Here is a 12,730-nt window from a genome sequence, read left to right on the forward strand (position 1 = left end):
CTGTCGTGCTCATCATTATTTCATTGTTTAATGTATAGTTTCATTTTCCATGTCAAATTATTGGTTAATTTTTGACATGAAGTAGAGGAGAGAGGTTCTTTTTTAATATAATTGTTTCAATGCAATTTATAAAAAAGACTTATGCCATTTAATTGCTTTGGATCCTGTGTTGAAAGTCAACTTACCTTAAAAATGTTGATCTGCTTTTGGATTCTTTGTCCTTTCCATGATTCTTTCCTTATATCAAACCAAGTGGACTACCTTAAGTGTATCGCATTATTTTAAGACCTAAGTGAGCTATGTTAAGGTCCCCAGTTTTGTTTTTATGTTCAAGATTATTTGGCTATACATGTTCATTGCATTTCCATATTGATTTTAGAATAAATTTCAGAAAGGAAATTGTCATTTTCAATGAAAAATGCTTCTGGGGAAAATAAAAATTTTAACACTGTTGAGTTTTCTAATCCAGCAATGCATTCATTTCTCCACTTATTGAAGTATTTACATTTTTTCTCAGTTATCTCTTGCAGTGATCAATGGACAGATGTTTTGTTTTAGCTTGTCTATTAAATTAATTTTAGTTACTTATTTATAAACAGTGTTGAGAATTTTATTATTTTAAATTTATTTTCCAACATTTTAACTACCATTGCATTAAAATATAATTGGATTTTATTTATTTATTTTTTAATGTTTATTTATTTATTTTGGGAGAGATAGAGAACAAGCAGGGGAGGAAAAGAAAAAGAGGGAAACAGAGAATCCTAAGCAGGCTCTGTACCATCAGGGCAGAGATTGATGTGGGGCTTGAACTCACGAACCAAACCATGAGATCATGTCCTGTGCCGAAATCAAGAGTCTGATGCTTAACCAACTGAGCCACCCAGCATAGAGAATATAATTGCGTTTTATATAAGATTCCGAGTCTTACAACCTTTCTAATTTTAATAATTCTATAGTTGTTTTATATATTCTTGAGGATATTCTATGTAAATAGTCATGTTTGACTCATCTGTGAATTTACTTTCTTCCTTTCTAATCTTTATGCTTTTAACTTTTCTTTTCTTTCTTTAGTTTTTATTATTTTTCATATTATTTATTGATTCATTTTGTTTATTTTGGGGACTAGGGCTTCCTTGTTTTACATTAGAAACAAGGAAAGCAGTCATTCATGATTTTCTTCAAATTAAAGGCAAAACAATTAGTATTTCACCATTATTTTCATATTAACTAGACATTTGTCATAGTTATCCTCAATCATTGTAAGGAATATACTCTCTCTTCATAGTTTATTGGGAGTTTTACTATTAATGAGTGTTGCATTGCGTTTATTAAAATGGTCATGTGTGGATTTCTCCCTTTATTTTATTAATATGGTAGAATATACTGATAAATTTTCAAATGCTGATAGAAATTCCATTTGAGCATGATAGATGTGTTCCTTTTCCCATATTGCTAGATTTGATTTACTACTATTTCCTCAAATATTTTTGTGTATTTATTAAGGTTATGTATTAGGGTTATGTATATATGTATTAGTGTTATAGCTCTGTAATTTTCTTTTTTCTTTAATGTCTTTATCAGATTTTGATGTTAGAGTTTACTCATGCTACATGAGTAGCTCATGCTAATATGAATATGCTACATAGAACTTCCCTCTTTTCTACTTTCCAAAATATTTTGCATAAGTCTGAACCATTTATTATGTGTATGATTAATAAAATCCACAAGTAGATCATATGGGTCTAAAGTTTCTCTGTGGATAAAGTTTTGATAGCATATATAACATATGTGTGTGTGTATGTATATGTGTATATATACACATATATACACATATATTTATAGTTATGTGTGGTTTCTTTTTTTTTTAATTTTTTAATGTTTGTATATTTTAGAGAGAGAAAAAGCACAAACAGGGAAGGGGAGAGAGAGAGAGAGACAGAGAATCCGCAGCAGGCTCTGTGCTGACAGCAGCTAGACAGATGTGGGGCTTGAACTCAAAACTATGAGATCATGACCTGAGCCGAAGTTGGAGCCTCAACCGACTGAGCAACACCCAGATGCCCCTATTTATGGTCTCTATTTCACCTTGTGTCTAAGTTAGCTTTATCAAAGAATTTCCATATTTCATCTGAGAGTCCAAATTTATTGGCATGAAATTATTCATGAATAATCTTTTATTGTCTACAATCTTTTAATGTTTACTGTATCAATGGCAGTAACTTTCAGGGTTTTTCTTTTTGTTATTGAAGCACAGTTAACATACAATATTATATCAGTTTTAGGTGTACAACATAATAATTCAACATTTATATACATTATGAAAGGATCACCGCAATCAATCAAGCTACCCTCTGTCACAATACAAAATTTTTACAATATTATAAGCTATGTTCCTATGCCATACCTTGCATCCCCATGTCTTATTTATTTGGAAGTTTGTACCTTTTAATCCCTCTCCCTTATTTTACTCTTCTCTCAACTCTTCTCCCCTCTGGCAACCACTAGTTTGTTTTCTGTATCTATGATTTCGTTTCTGTTTGGTCTTGTTGGTTCATTGTTTTTATTTTATTTTATTTTATTTTAGTATTTTTTTTTAATTTCAAGTTTTTATTTAAATTCTAGTTAGCATATATGGTAAAATTAGTTTCAGGTGTAGAATTTAGTGATTAATCATTTACATATAACACTTGGTGTTAACACCCAGTGTTCATCACAAGTGTCTTCCTACCATCATCCATTTAACACAATCCTCACCCACCTCCCTCCATCAACCTTAAGTTTGTTCTCTATAATCTATAATTCAGAGACTCTACGGTTTGCTTCCCTCTCTCCTTTTCTTCCTTGTCCCCTGTGTTCATCTTTTTTGTTTCTTAAATTCCACATATGAATTAAGTCATATGGCATTTGTCTTTCTCTGACTGACTTACTTCGCGTTTCATAATACACTTTAGTTCCATCCATGCCATTGAAAATGACAAGATTTCATTCTTTTTTAAAAAATTTTTTTAATGTGTATTTATTTTTGAGACAGAGAGAAACACAGCATGAACGGGGGAGGGGCAGAGAGAGAGGGAAACACAGAATTGGAAACAGGCTCCAGGCTCTGAGCCATCAGCCCAGAGCCTGACGCGGGGCTCGAACTCCGGACCGCTAGATCGTGACCTGGTTGAAGTTGGAGGCTTAACCGACTACGCCACCCAGGCGCCCCAAGATTTCATTCTTTTTGAGGTGTCTAAGTGGCTCAGTCAGTTGAGCATCTGACTCTTGATTTTGGCTCAGGTCATGATCCCAAAGTCATGGGATCGAGTCCCATGTGAGGCTCCATGGTGAGTGTAGAGACTGCTTAAGATTTTCTCTCTCTTTCTCTCTCCCTCTGCTCCTCTTCCCCATTGTCTCTCTAAAATAAAAATAAATAAATAAGTAAAAAAGATTTCTTTTTTTGATGGTGTAGTAATGTTCCATTGTATATTGTATACCACATCTTCTTTATCCATTCATTAATGGATGGACATTTGGACTGTTTCCATAGTTATTTGGCTATTGTTGATAATGCTGCTGTAAGCATCAGGGTGCATGTATCCCTTCAAATCAGCATTTTTGTATCCTCTGGGTAAATACTTAGTAGTACTATTGCTGGGTCATAGGGTAGTTTTATTTTTAACTTTTGGGGGGATTTCCATACCGTTTTCCAGAGTGGCTGCATCAGTTTGTATTCCCACCAACAATGTAAGAGGATTCCTCTTTCTTCCCATCCTTGCCAACATCTGTTGTTTCCTTTGTTTTTAATTTTAGCCATTCTGACAGGGGTGAGATTGTATCTCATCATGGTATTAATTTGTATCGCCCTGATGATGAGTGATGTTGAGCATCTTTTCATGGTCTGTTAGCCATCTGTATGTCTTCTTTAGAAAATATCTGTTCATGTCTTCTGCCCATTTCTTAACTGGATTATTTACTTTTTGGGCACTGAGTTTGATAAGTTATAGATTTTGTATACTTAGCTTTTGTCAGATATATCTTCTCCCATGCCATAGGTTGTCTTTCAGTTTTGTTGATTGTTAACTTTGCTGTACAGAATCTTTTTATCTTGATGAAGTCCTGATAGTTGTTTTTTGCTTTTGTTTCCCGTGCCCCTGACAACACATTAGTAAGAAGTTGCTATGGCTGAGGTCAAAGAAATTGCTGCCTGTGTTCTCCTCTAGGATTTTGATGGTTCCTTTTCTCATATTTAGGTCTTTCATCCATTTTGAATATTTTTGTGTACGGTGTAAGAAAGTGGTCTAGGTTTATTCTTCTGCATGTTGCTGTCCAGTTTTCTCAATACCATTTATTGAAGAGACTGTCTTTTTTTCCACTGGATATCCTTTCCTGTGTCGAAGAATATTAATTGACCATTAGTTATAGGTCCATTTCTGGGTTCTCTACTCTGTTCCACTGATCTATGTGTCTGATTTTCTGCCAGTACCATACTGTCTTGATGACTACAGCTTTGTAATATAGTTTGAAGTCTGGAATTGTGATGACTCTAGCTTTTCTTTTTCAAGATTGCTTTGGCCATTCAGGTTCTTCAGTGGCATTGTTTTGTTTTTTAGATACCACACATAAGTGAAATCATACAGTATTTGTCTTTGTCTGACTAATTTCAGCTCCATAATACCCTCTATGCCCATACATGTTGTCACAAATGGCAAGATTTCATTTTTTTCATGACTGATAATATTCCATTATATGTAACTCTTCGTTATCCATTCATCTATCAATCAACACGTACACTTGTTCCATATTTTGGCTATTGTAAATAGTGCTGTTATGATATAGCTATGCATTTATGTTTTCAAGTTAGTATTTTCATTTCCTTTGGATAAATACCCAGAAGTAGAATTGCTGGATTGTATGGTAATTCTATTTTTACTTTCTTGAAGAAACTCCATACTGTTTTCCATAGCAGCTGTACCATGCCCACCAGCCACACACAACAGCTCTTTTTTCTCTGCATCCTCACCAGCACTTGTTATCTCATCTGTTTTACTTTTTTAATACTGGCCATTCTGATAGGTGGGAGATAATATCTTACTGTGTTATTTTCTTTCTTATACTGGTCATTTGTGTTTCTCTCTTATTCATTTTCAGTCCTACCAGTGATTTCTCATTTTTAAAAATAGTCTTAAATAAACAACTTTTGACTTTAACTTTTTTTTCTATACAATTGATATATCCTCATACCTTTATTATTTGGGCGGTATCGTTTTTCCAGTGTTTTAAAATTAAAATATGAGAAGACTGACGTTAAATTTATTCGTTTCTAAGTTAACCATTATATTAATTTCTTAGAACTGCCGTAATAAAGTACCACCAATTGAATGGCTTTAAAACAACAGAAATTTATTCTTTCATAATTCTGGAGGCAATAAGTCTAAAATTCAGGATTTGTCATGGCTGCACTGCCTCTGAAGCTTCTAAGAGATTCTCTTGCCTTTCCCCTTAAGTTTTTGGTAGCGCCATGTATTCCTTGGCTTGTGGCAGAATAATTGCAGTTTCTCTATCTATCTTCACATGGCCATCTGCCCTGTGTGTGTCTCCCTCTTCTTTTTATGAAGGTTCCACTCACATGGGACTAAAGGCCCAGCCTGTGTGTGGGAGGTTAAGCAGAAATGTATGAAGAGAAAATTATCATCTTATTCTTGGAGGAGGAAGAAATTTGATAAAATAAAGAAAAAAGTTTTACAGTGACTTTCATCTTGAGGAGTAAAAATAATGATGGCATCAGAGATAAATTACTAATTTTAGTTTGTAATTTACAAACAGAATTTAAGGTTGAAAACTGGTTTCAGGCACTATGCATCAAGCAACATGTATATTAAGAATAAGCACTCTCAACATAGATGTTACCATCATTTAACAGAAGAGGGAATTAAGCATCAGTAATGTAAACATTTCTGCAAATTCTAATCCAGTGTACTTTAATTTTAATTAAATGTCCTTTTGAAGTTAAACTAGTGATATTGGGGCACCTGGATGGCTCAGTCGGCTAAGCATGTGACGTCAGCTCAGGTTATGATCTCATGGTTCATAAGTCCGAGCCCCATGTCAGGCTCTTTGCTGACAACTCAGAGCCTGGAACCTCCTTCGGATTCTGTGTCTCCCTCTATCTCTGTCTCTCCCCCACTTGCACTCTGTCTCTCTCTGTCTCTCAAAAATAAACAAACATTATTTTTTTTAAATTATACTAAGTATAATATACTAAATAATATTAATTTTATTAATTATACTAAGTATAGGGGCACCTGGGAGGCAGTTGGTTGAGTGTCTGACTTTGGCCCAGGTCATGATCTCATGGTTTGTAAGTTGGATTCCGCATGTCAAACTTTGTGCTGACAGCTCAGAGTCTGGAGCCTGCTTTGAATTCTGTGTCTCCCTCTCTCTCTGCTCCTACCTAGCTCACGCTCTGTCTCTCTCTCTCTCTCTCTCTCTCTCTCTCTCAAAATAAAAAAAAATTAAGAAATAATTTAAAAAATATGCCAATTATAAATTTGTAACTAATTTTGATAAGTAATAAACTGAAATAAGACCTACATCAATTTTTTCATCAACTTGTTTCTTTGAAAAAGCAAAAATTATGGATACCAACAAAGTGTGGTTATCTGTGAGGGGTGAAATTTTGAATTATATAAAATCTATAATTTATTTTCAAAATTTTGACATATCTCTCTTTTCCAGTATTCTTGTTTAAATTTATTTATTTATTTTGAGAGAGAGAGAGAGAGTGCAGGCAGGAGAGGGGCAGAGAGAAAGGGAGAGAGAAATCCTAATCAGGCTCCTCTCTGTCAGCACAGAACCTGATGTGGGGCTCAATCCCACAAACTGTGAGATCATGACCTGAGCTGAAATCAAGATTGGATGCTTAGCTGAGTGAGCCACCCAGGCGCCCCTCCAGTATTTCTTATGATGAAAATATATTATCTACTTTCATAAAGGAAATATGAATTAAAGAATAGCGCCTCTATTACCAATTATTAATGAATGTAGATTTCTTGATATAGTTGCCTTTTCTTAATATTGATTCCATTGACTACAATATGCATTGTAGTAGAAATCATATTGTGGAATTTGGTTTTTATTTTGTCTGCCCTCAGGGCCAGATAACTGAATTGCATTAATGAAGCTTAAAATGTGGAAATCAATATTTTAAGCTAATATTGTACAGAAATTGTGGTTTAATTAAATGTACAAATCATAAGTTTATTATGGACTGTTTCCCATCATTAAATTATGCTCATTGGACATATGAAAATTATTGGTGATAGAAATTCAACAGCAGATAGCTAGACTACAAGAAACATACCCAGCAAAAATAGACTTTTGTGATACTCTAGCCTCATAGGCCAAACAACTGTAGAAACTACTCTGGAAGCTCCTGGTAGTGTATAAACCAACTTGATACTGATGAAAGCAGAAACACTATTTGTTCATTTCATAACTGTAGACATACATCTTTGTAACTGAAAAATGGTGTTTGATGAAAGATTAAGTAGGTATATATTCCCTTGGGATTCTGTCACAGAGCTGTTATTTCTTTCTAGACCCCCCACACTATGTAAAGATATAGATTTAATAAACAAACCATTTCTGATCTCAGCAAGGAACTTAGCAGGGATTTTGAAAGTCAAACACACAGGAGCCATGCTTGACTGTGGTGGTAAAAGTAACATCTGCCTGAGAATTTTAAACAACAGGCTTTTTAAATCACTTTTAAAGCCACAGTAGGAGATGTGACAACCATAAGCAATACCTCAAGCAGATCAGGACTAGGAAAGCTGGAAGAAGTCAATTGCACTCAAAAACTGAAATAATCCCTATTAGGGGAAAACAAGAAGAATAACTTAAAGTTCTTGTTTATTTCTGTCTACCCAAGCTTTTTTATACCCCTTCAGGTCCCCACTAATGAATGTAAACTGACTTGAAAGAAAGAAAATGATTAATGCTGGAAAAATGTTAACTTTGTAATAAAGCTGCAATAGTGACTTATTTCAAAGTCAAATTTAATTCTTAAGGCACTAATTTTACATACCTAGGATATATAGGATATCAAGCAATATGTACCAATTAATGCTGGCCTGGATGATAAGGAAGTAGAAAGGAATCTAGCAATGGAATAACAACAAATTTCTGGAAAAGCAGGGTGAAAATATTACCCAAAATACCTCAGATCTTTGAAACTCATTTAAATGCATTATGCCTTCTCTATTGTACCTGCAAAACAAGGAGAGACTTGTGAAGTTCTCGTATGTATTTTTACTTTATCTGCTATGTTGTACTAAACCTGTTATTGGATAATTCACTTGATTAAATACAGCAATTAAAGCTTAGGGCATGGTGTAGACTCCAAGAAAATAAAAAGTACTCTTTACTTTCTCTTATACATGTCAACAAAAAGAAAGAAAATCATTTTTTATGTTGACATAAATAAATTATATGTTCAGATCTTAAAACACTGTATCACATTTTTATTATTAAAAAACATAGTGTGGTCAATGCAAGCAAAGAAAATTTAAGAGACTGAATAGAGAGGAATAAAGGGAGAGACTGTTTCTCAGTAAATAAAAAAAAATGCAATATATACATTCCCTTTATCCTGTAAGATATTTAATAGTAACTCAGACATTCACAATGGTAGCTCATTAAATCTTGCCAAAAATGACCCATGTAATGGTATAAAAATGAACGTTAAAATATTTTTATAGGAAAGAATTCACTACAGAGCCAACTATGAGAATATAGTTAAAAGGCAGTAGATGTATAATAATGATAATTCAATAGGTTGTAATTAATAGATGATAATTTATTTGAAAGCTCTCTCTGATCATCCACCAGTCCTAAGGAAAATAAGATATAGGGACAAAGTTTCACCACAAATGGTCAAGAGTTCTTCCCAGAAATATTTTGAACTGTTTTTCTCTGTTATCTGAACAAGTTGGCAGATACAAATCATCAACTATCTAATGCAAAAGAGTCATAAATATGCTAGTAGCTTACTAAAAATTCTTACTTTAGACTGAAGGACTAAGACCAAGGAACACAACCCGTAAGTGATTATGTGATAGTTAGGACTGGAACAAATTTGGATAGCTGTAACACCAAATTCAGTAATATTTCTGCTATATTACAAATGGCAATTTATCTACTAAAATTAAAGTTTCTTAAATTACTTTAATGTGCTAAATATTTATGTGATAATTTCCAAAAGAATGACCTGATTACAAGATCAATGTAAATATACTTATTATTTATTTTCTTCTTCTCCATGGCATTTATGGAGATCAATTTATTGATACGTTAGTAAATCACTAAGGAATTTATGTAATCAATCTATTCCTGGAGAAAAATCTATTGAAATTAAAACAAATAAATCTGAGGAAATATTCTGAAATATCCACTCCTATTTAAAAATTTTTGGCTATAGGGGCTCCTGGGTGGATCAGTGGGTTAAGGGTCTGACTTCGGCTGAGGTCAGGATCTCACCGTTTGTGAATTCAAGCACCACGTCAGGCTCTGTGGTGACAGTTCAGAGCCTGGAGCCTGCTTCAGATTCTGTGTCTCCCTTCTTTCTGCTCCTCCCCTGCTCATGCTCTCTCTGTCTCTCAAAAATAAACGTTAAAATTTTTTTTAAAAAACATAAAATTTCTGGCTATACATAAAATCAAAATCATTTTGTGTCCATGTCTATCCATCTATTTCATATTTAACAGACAATACTTTCTTACTAAGGTCTGATAAAATAAAATCCAGATGTGATGAAACAAATACTCATTTATTTTCATGTACCTTGAATTTGTTAGGGATGCCCTTAGATAAGGTTAATATCTTTTCAGAGAAATTTGCTTTGTTCTTGTATGTATGTTATCCTCTAAAGATTGCAACATTTTATAAAACATGATTGATTTAAAAATTGATTAGGTGGAAAAAGGTAAAAAAAAAAGCTACAATTTGTGAATTCTTTCATGATTGTAAATAAACCCTGCTGACTTTACAGATTACCAAAAAGTTGTAAAGAATATTTATTTGAAAGTATTTTCTTCTGGAATATAAAACATAAACATGAAACAATAGTTGCCCTTGCTTTTACTAGTCTGAAAAATTTCAAGGTTATTTAAAGCATATCTAACTGTCTGAGAATGCAGGAATCATAACATGATTCTGGGTACCTTATAACCACATCTAATGATGTAAGATTTGGCAACAAATAACACCTACATTTTTACAGAATACAAATATATTCATACATTTTTCTTGAGTGCTCTCTCGCTCTCTTTTCTTCTCTGTATCTGGAATGTGTATAGATTTCAAGGGATTGATGATTTCTAATAGAAACATTTTCCAATCATTATTTCCACTGCATGCTGATTTTTTCAAAAAGTAAAATATGCTATCAAAACCCTAAGCATCAACAATAATTCAGATGAAAATGAAAGAGTGTAAAATGTGTTATTGGATAGTTTTCCTTAAATAACCATCTGCATAATAACCTATTTAACAAATAATCATGAAAACCTATGAAGAACAAACTGTTGGTTACCAATTCAGATTTATGAATAACTTTTTTTATTTATTTAAAAAAATGTAATGTATATTTATTTTTGAGAGTGAGAGAGACAGAGTGCAAGCAGGGAAGGGGCCAAGGGAGAGGGAGACATAGAATCTGGAACAGGGTCCAGAATCCGAGCTGTCAGCAGAGAGCCTGACCTGCAGTTCGAACTCATGAACCATGAGATCATGACCTGAGCTGAAGTCGGATACTTAACTGACTCAGCTATCCAGGCTCCCTGAATAACTTTCTTTTTTAGACTGAGCGTGAAAAATTATGAAACTAACCATTTATTTCAGAAATAAATAATCAGGGGCACCTGGGTGACTCAGTCGGTTGAGCATCCGACTTTGACTCAGGTCATGATCTCATATTCTGTTGAGTTCAAGCCCCATGTGGGACTCTGTGCTGACATCTCAGAGCCTGGAGCCTGCTTCAGATTCTGTGTCTCCCTCTCTCTCTGCCCCTTCCCTGCTCATGCTCTGTCTCAAAAAAAATAAAAACACTTAAAAAAATTAAAAAATAAGAAATAATCAATCTTTGTTGTCTCCATCTGCATATAAGTTTATTTAATTGAACAAATACTTAATTTTAACATGTTTTAAAACAGTATTTACACCCTTATATATGATTTCTGATTATTTGAGAATCAAAACTGTAGTTTCATCAAAATTAGTATTTTTTTAGAAATTATTATCAGTTTTCTTTTATTCAAAAGATTTTCATGCAATATTGAATATAGAAAACAGTAAATGGTTGCTAATTCATCATAGAAAGTGCAGTGATATCCATTGTATTCACACTGCATATTTAGCACTTGTCTACCAGCTCTTTAGTCTGACTTTTTTAGTTTCTTGAAATTTATATTAAAAATGTTAGTTTTAAAGGTACAGAATCACATCCTTTATGAAGAAGTAAAAGAGGGTGCAGTTCATACATAAAGGTGGATCATTTGTTTTAATCTGATGGCTTCCAGTAATTAAGGAGTGGACTTTTTCTGAATTTTGAAATGTACCAAATTTGGACTGTGAAATAATGTTATGTAGGAGATATGACATATACCTAACAACTCATGAATATTTATTAAAAATATTTTTCAAAATTATATTGAAAGTAATATTAATATATTATCAATATATTACCTGTTGTATAACAGTATACTTTTGTTGTCAGGAGATCACAGTAGAGTTAAAATTATTTTGGGTCTATATTATATTTGTAGACTTCTGGTATATGATACAGGATGGGGAAGAGGTAGATAGTCCTTAGGAAAGATCACTTTAAGTATAATAAAAGGAATTTGAAAGAAAAATTTGACAGAAAACCCACAATAATGGATAAAATTGAATGCTATAGATCATTTTTATTCCAATCACTGCCTATAGATTTGTTGAGAATGATGAAAAAAACCCCACAAGGTTTGAGGTATTAAAATCTATAAGAGGGGTGTTTGGGTAGCTCAATCAATTAAGTATCCAACTCTTGCTTTCAACTCAGGTCATGATCTCATGGTTCCTGAGTTCAAACCCCATGTCAGGCTCTGTGCTGACAGTGAGGAGCCTGTTTGAGAGTCTCTCTCTTTGCACCTCCCCTGCTCAGACCTGTGCTCTCACTCTCTCTCTCTCTCAAAATAATTAAATAAACTTAAGAAAAAAATAAATAAAAGCTATAAGAACTTGGAAGATAAGCCAGAATTAGTGGCTCAAATAAACCACAACTTCACATATAGCCCTTTTGGACTCGATATGTCCAATTTTTCTAACACCATTTATTGAAAAGACTATTTTTTTCTTATTGTATGCCCTTGGCTCCTTTGTCATGGATTAATTATCTATATATATGTGGATTTATATCTGGGCTCTGAATTCGGTTCCATTGATCCTTTGGACTGTTTTCTGTACCAATACCATACTGTTTTGATTGTCATAGTTTGCAGTATAGTTTGAAATCAGGAAGCATGATAACTCCAGTTTCATTCTTTCTCAAGATTGCATTGTCTATTCTGGATCTTTTGTGGCTTCATTAAAATATTCAAATTATTTTTCTAGCTCTGTGAAGTATACTACTTGAATTTTGATAGATATTGCATTGAATCTGTAGATTGCTTTGGGTAATATGGTCATTTTCACAATATTGATTTTTCCA

Source organism: Felis catus, chromosome B1 (genome assembly GCF_018350175.1).
Source record: "Felis catus isolate Fca126 chromosome B1, F.catus_Fca126_mat1.0, whole genome shotgun sequence".
Classification (NCBI taxonomy): Eukaryota; Metazoa; Chordata; class Mammalia; order Carnivora; family Felidae; genus Felis; species Felis catus.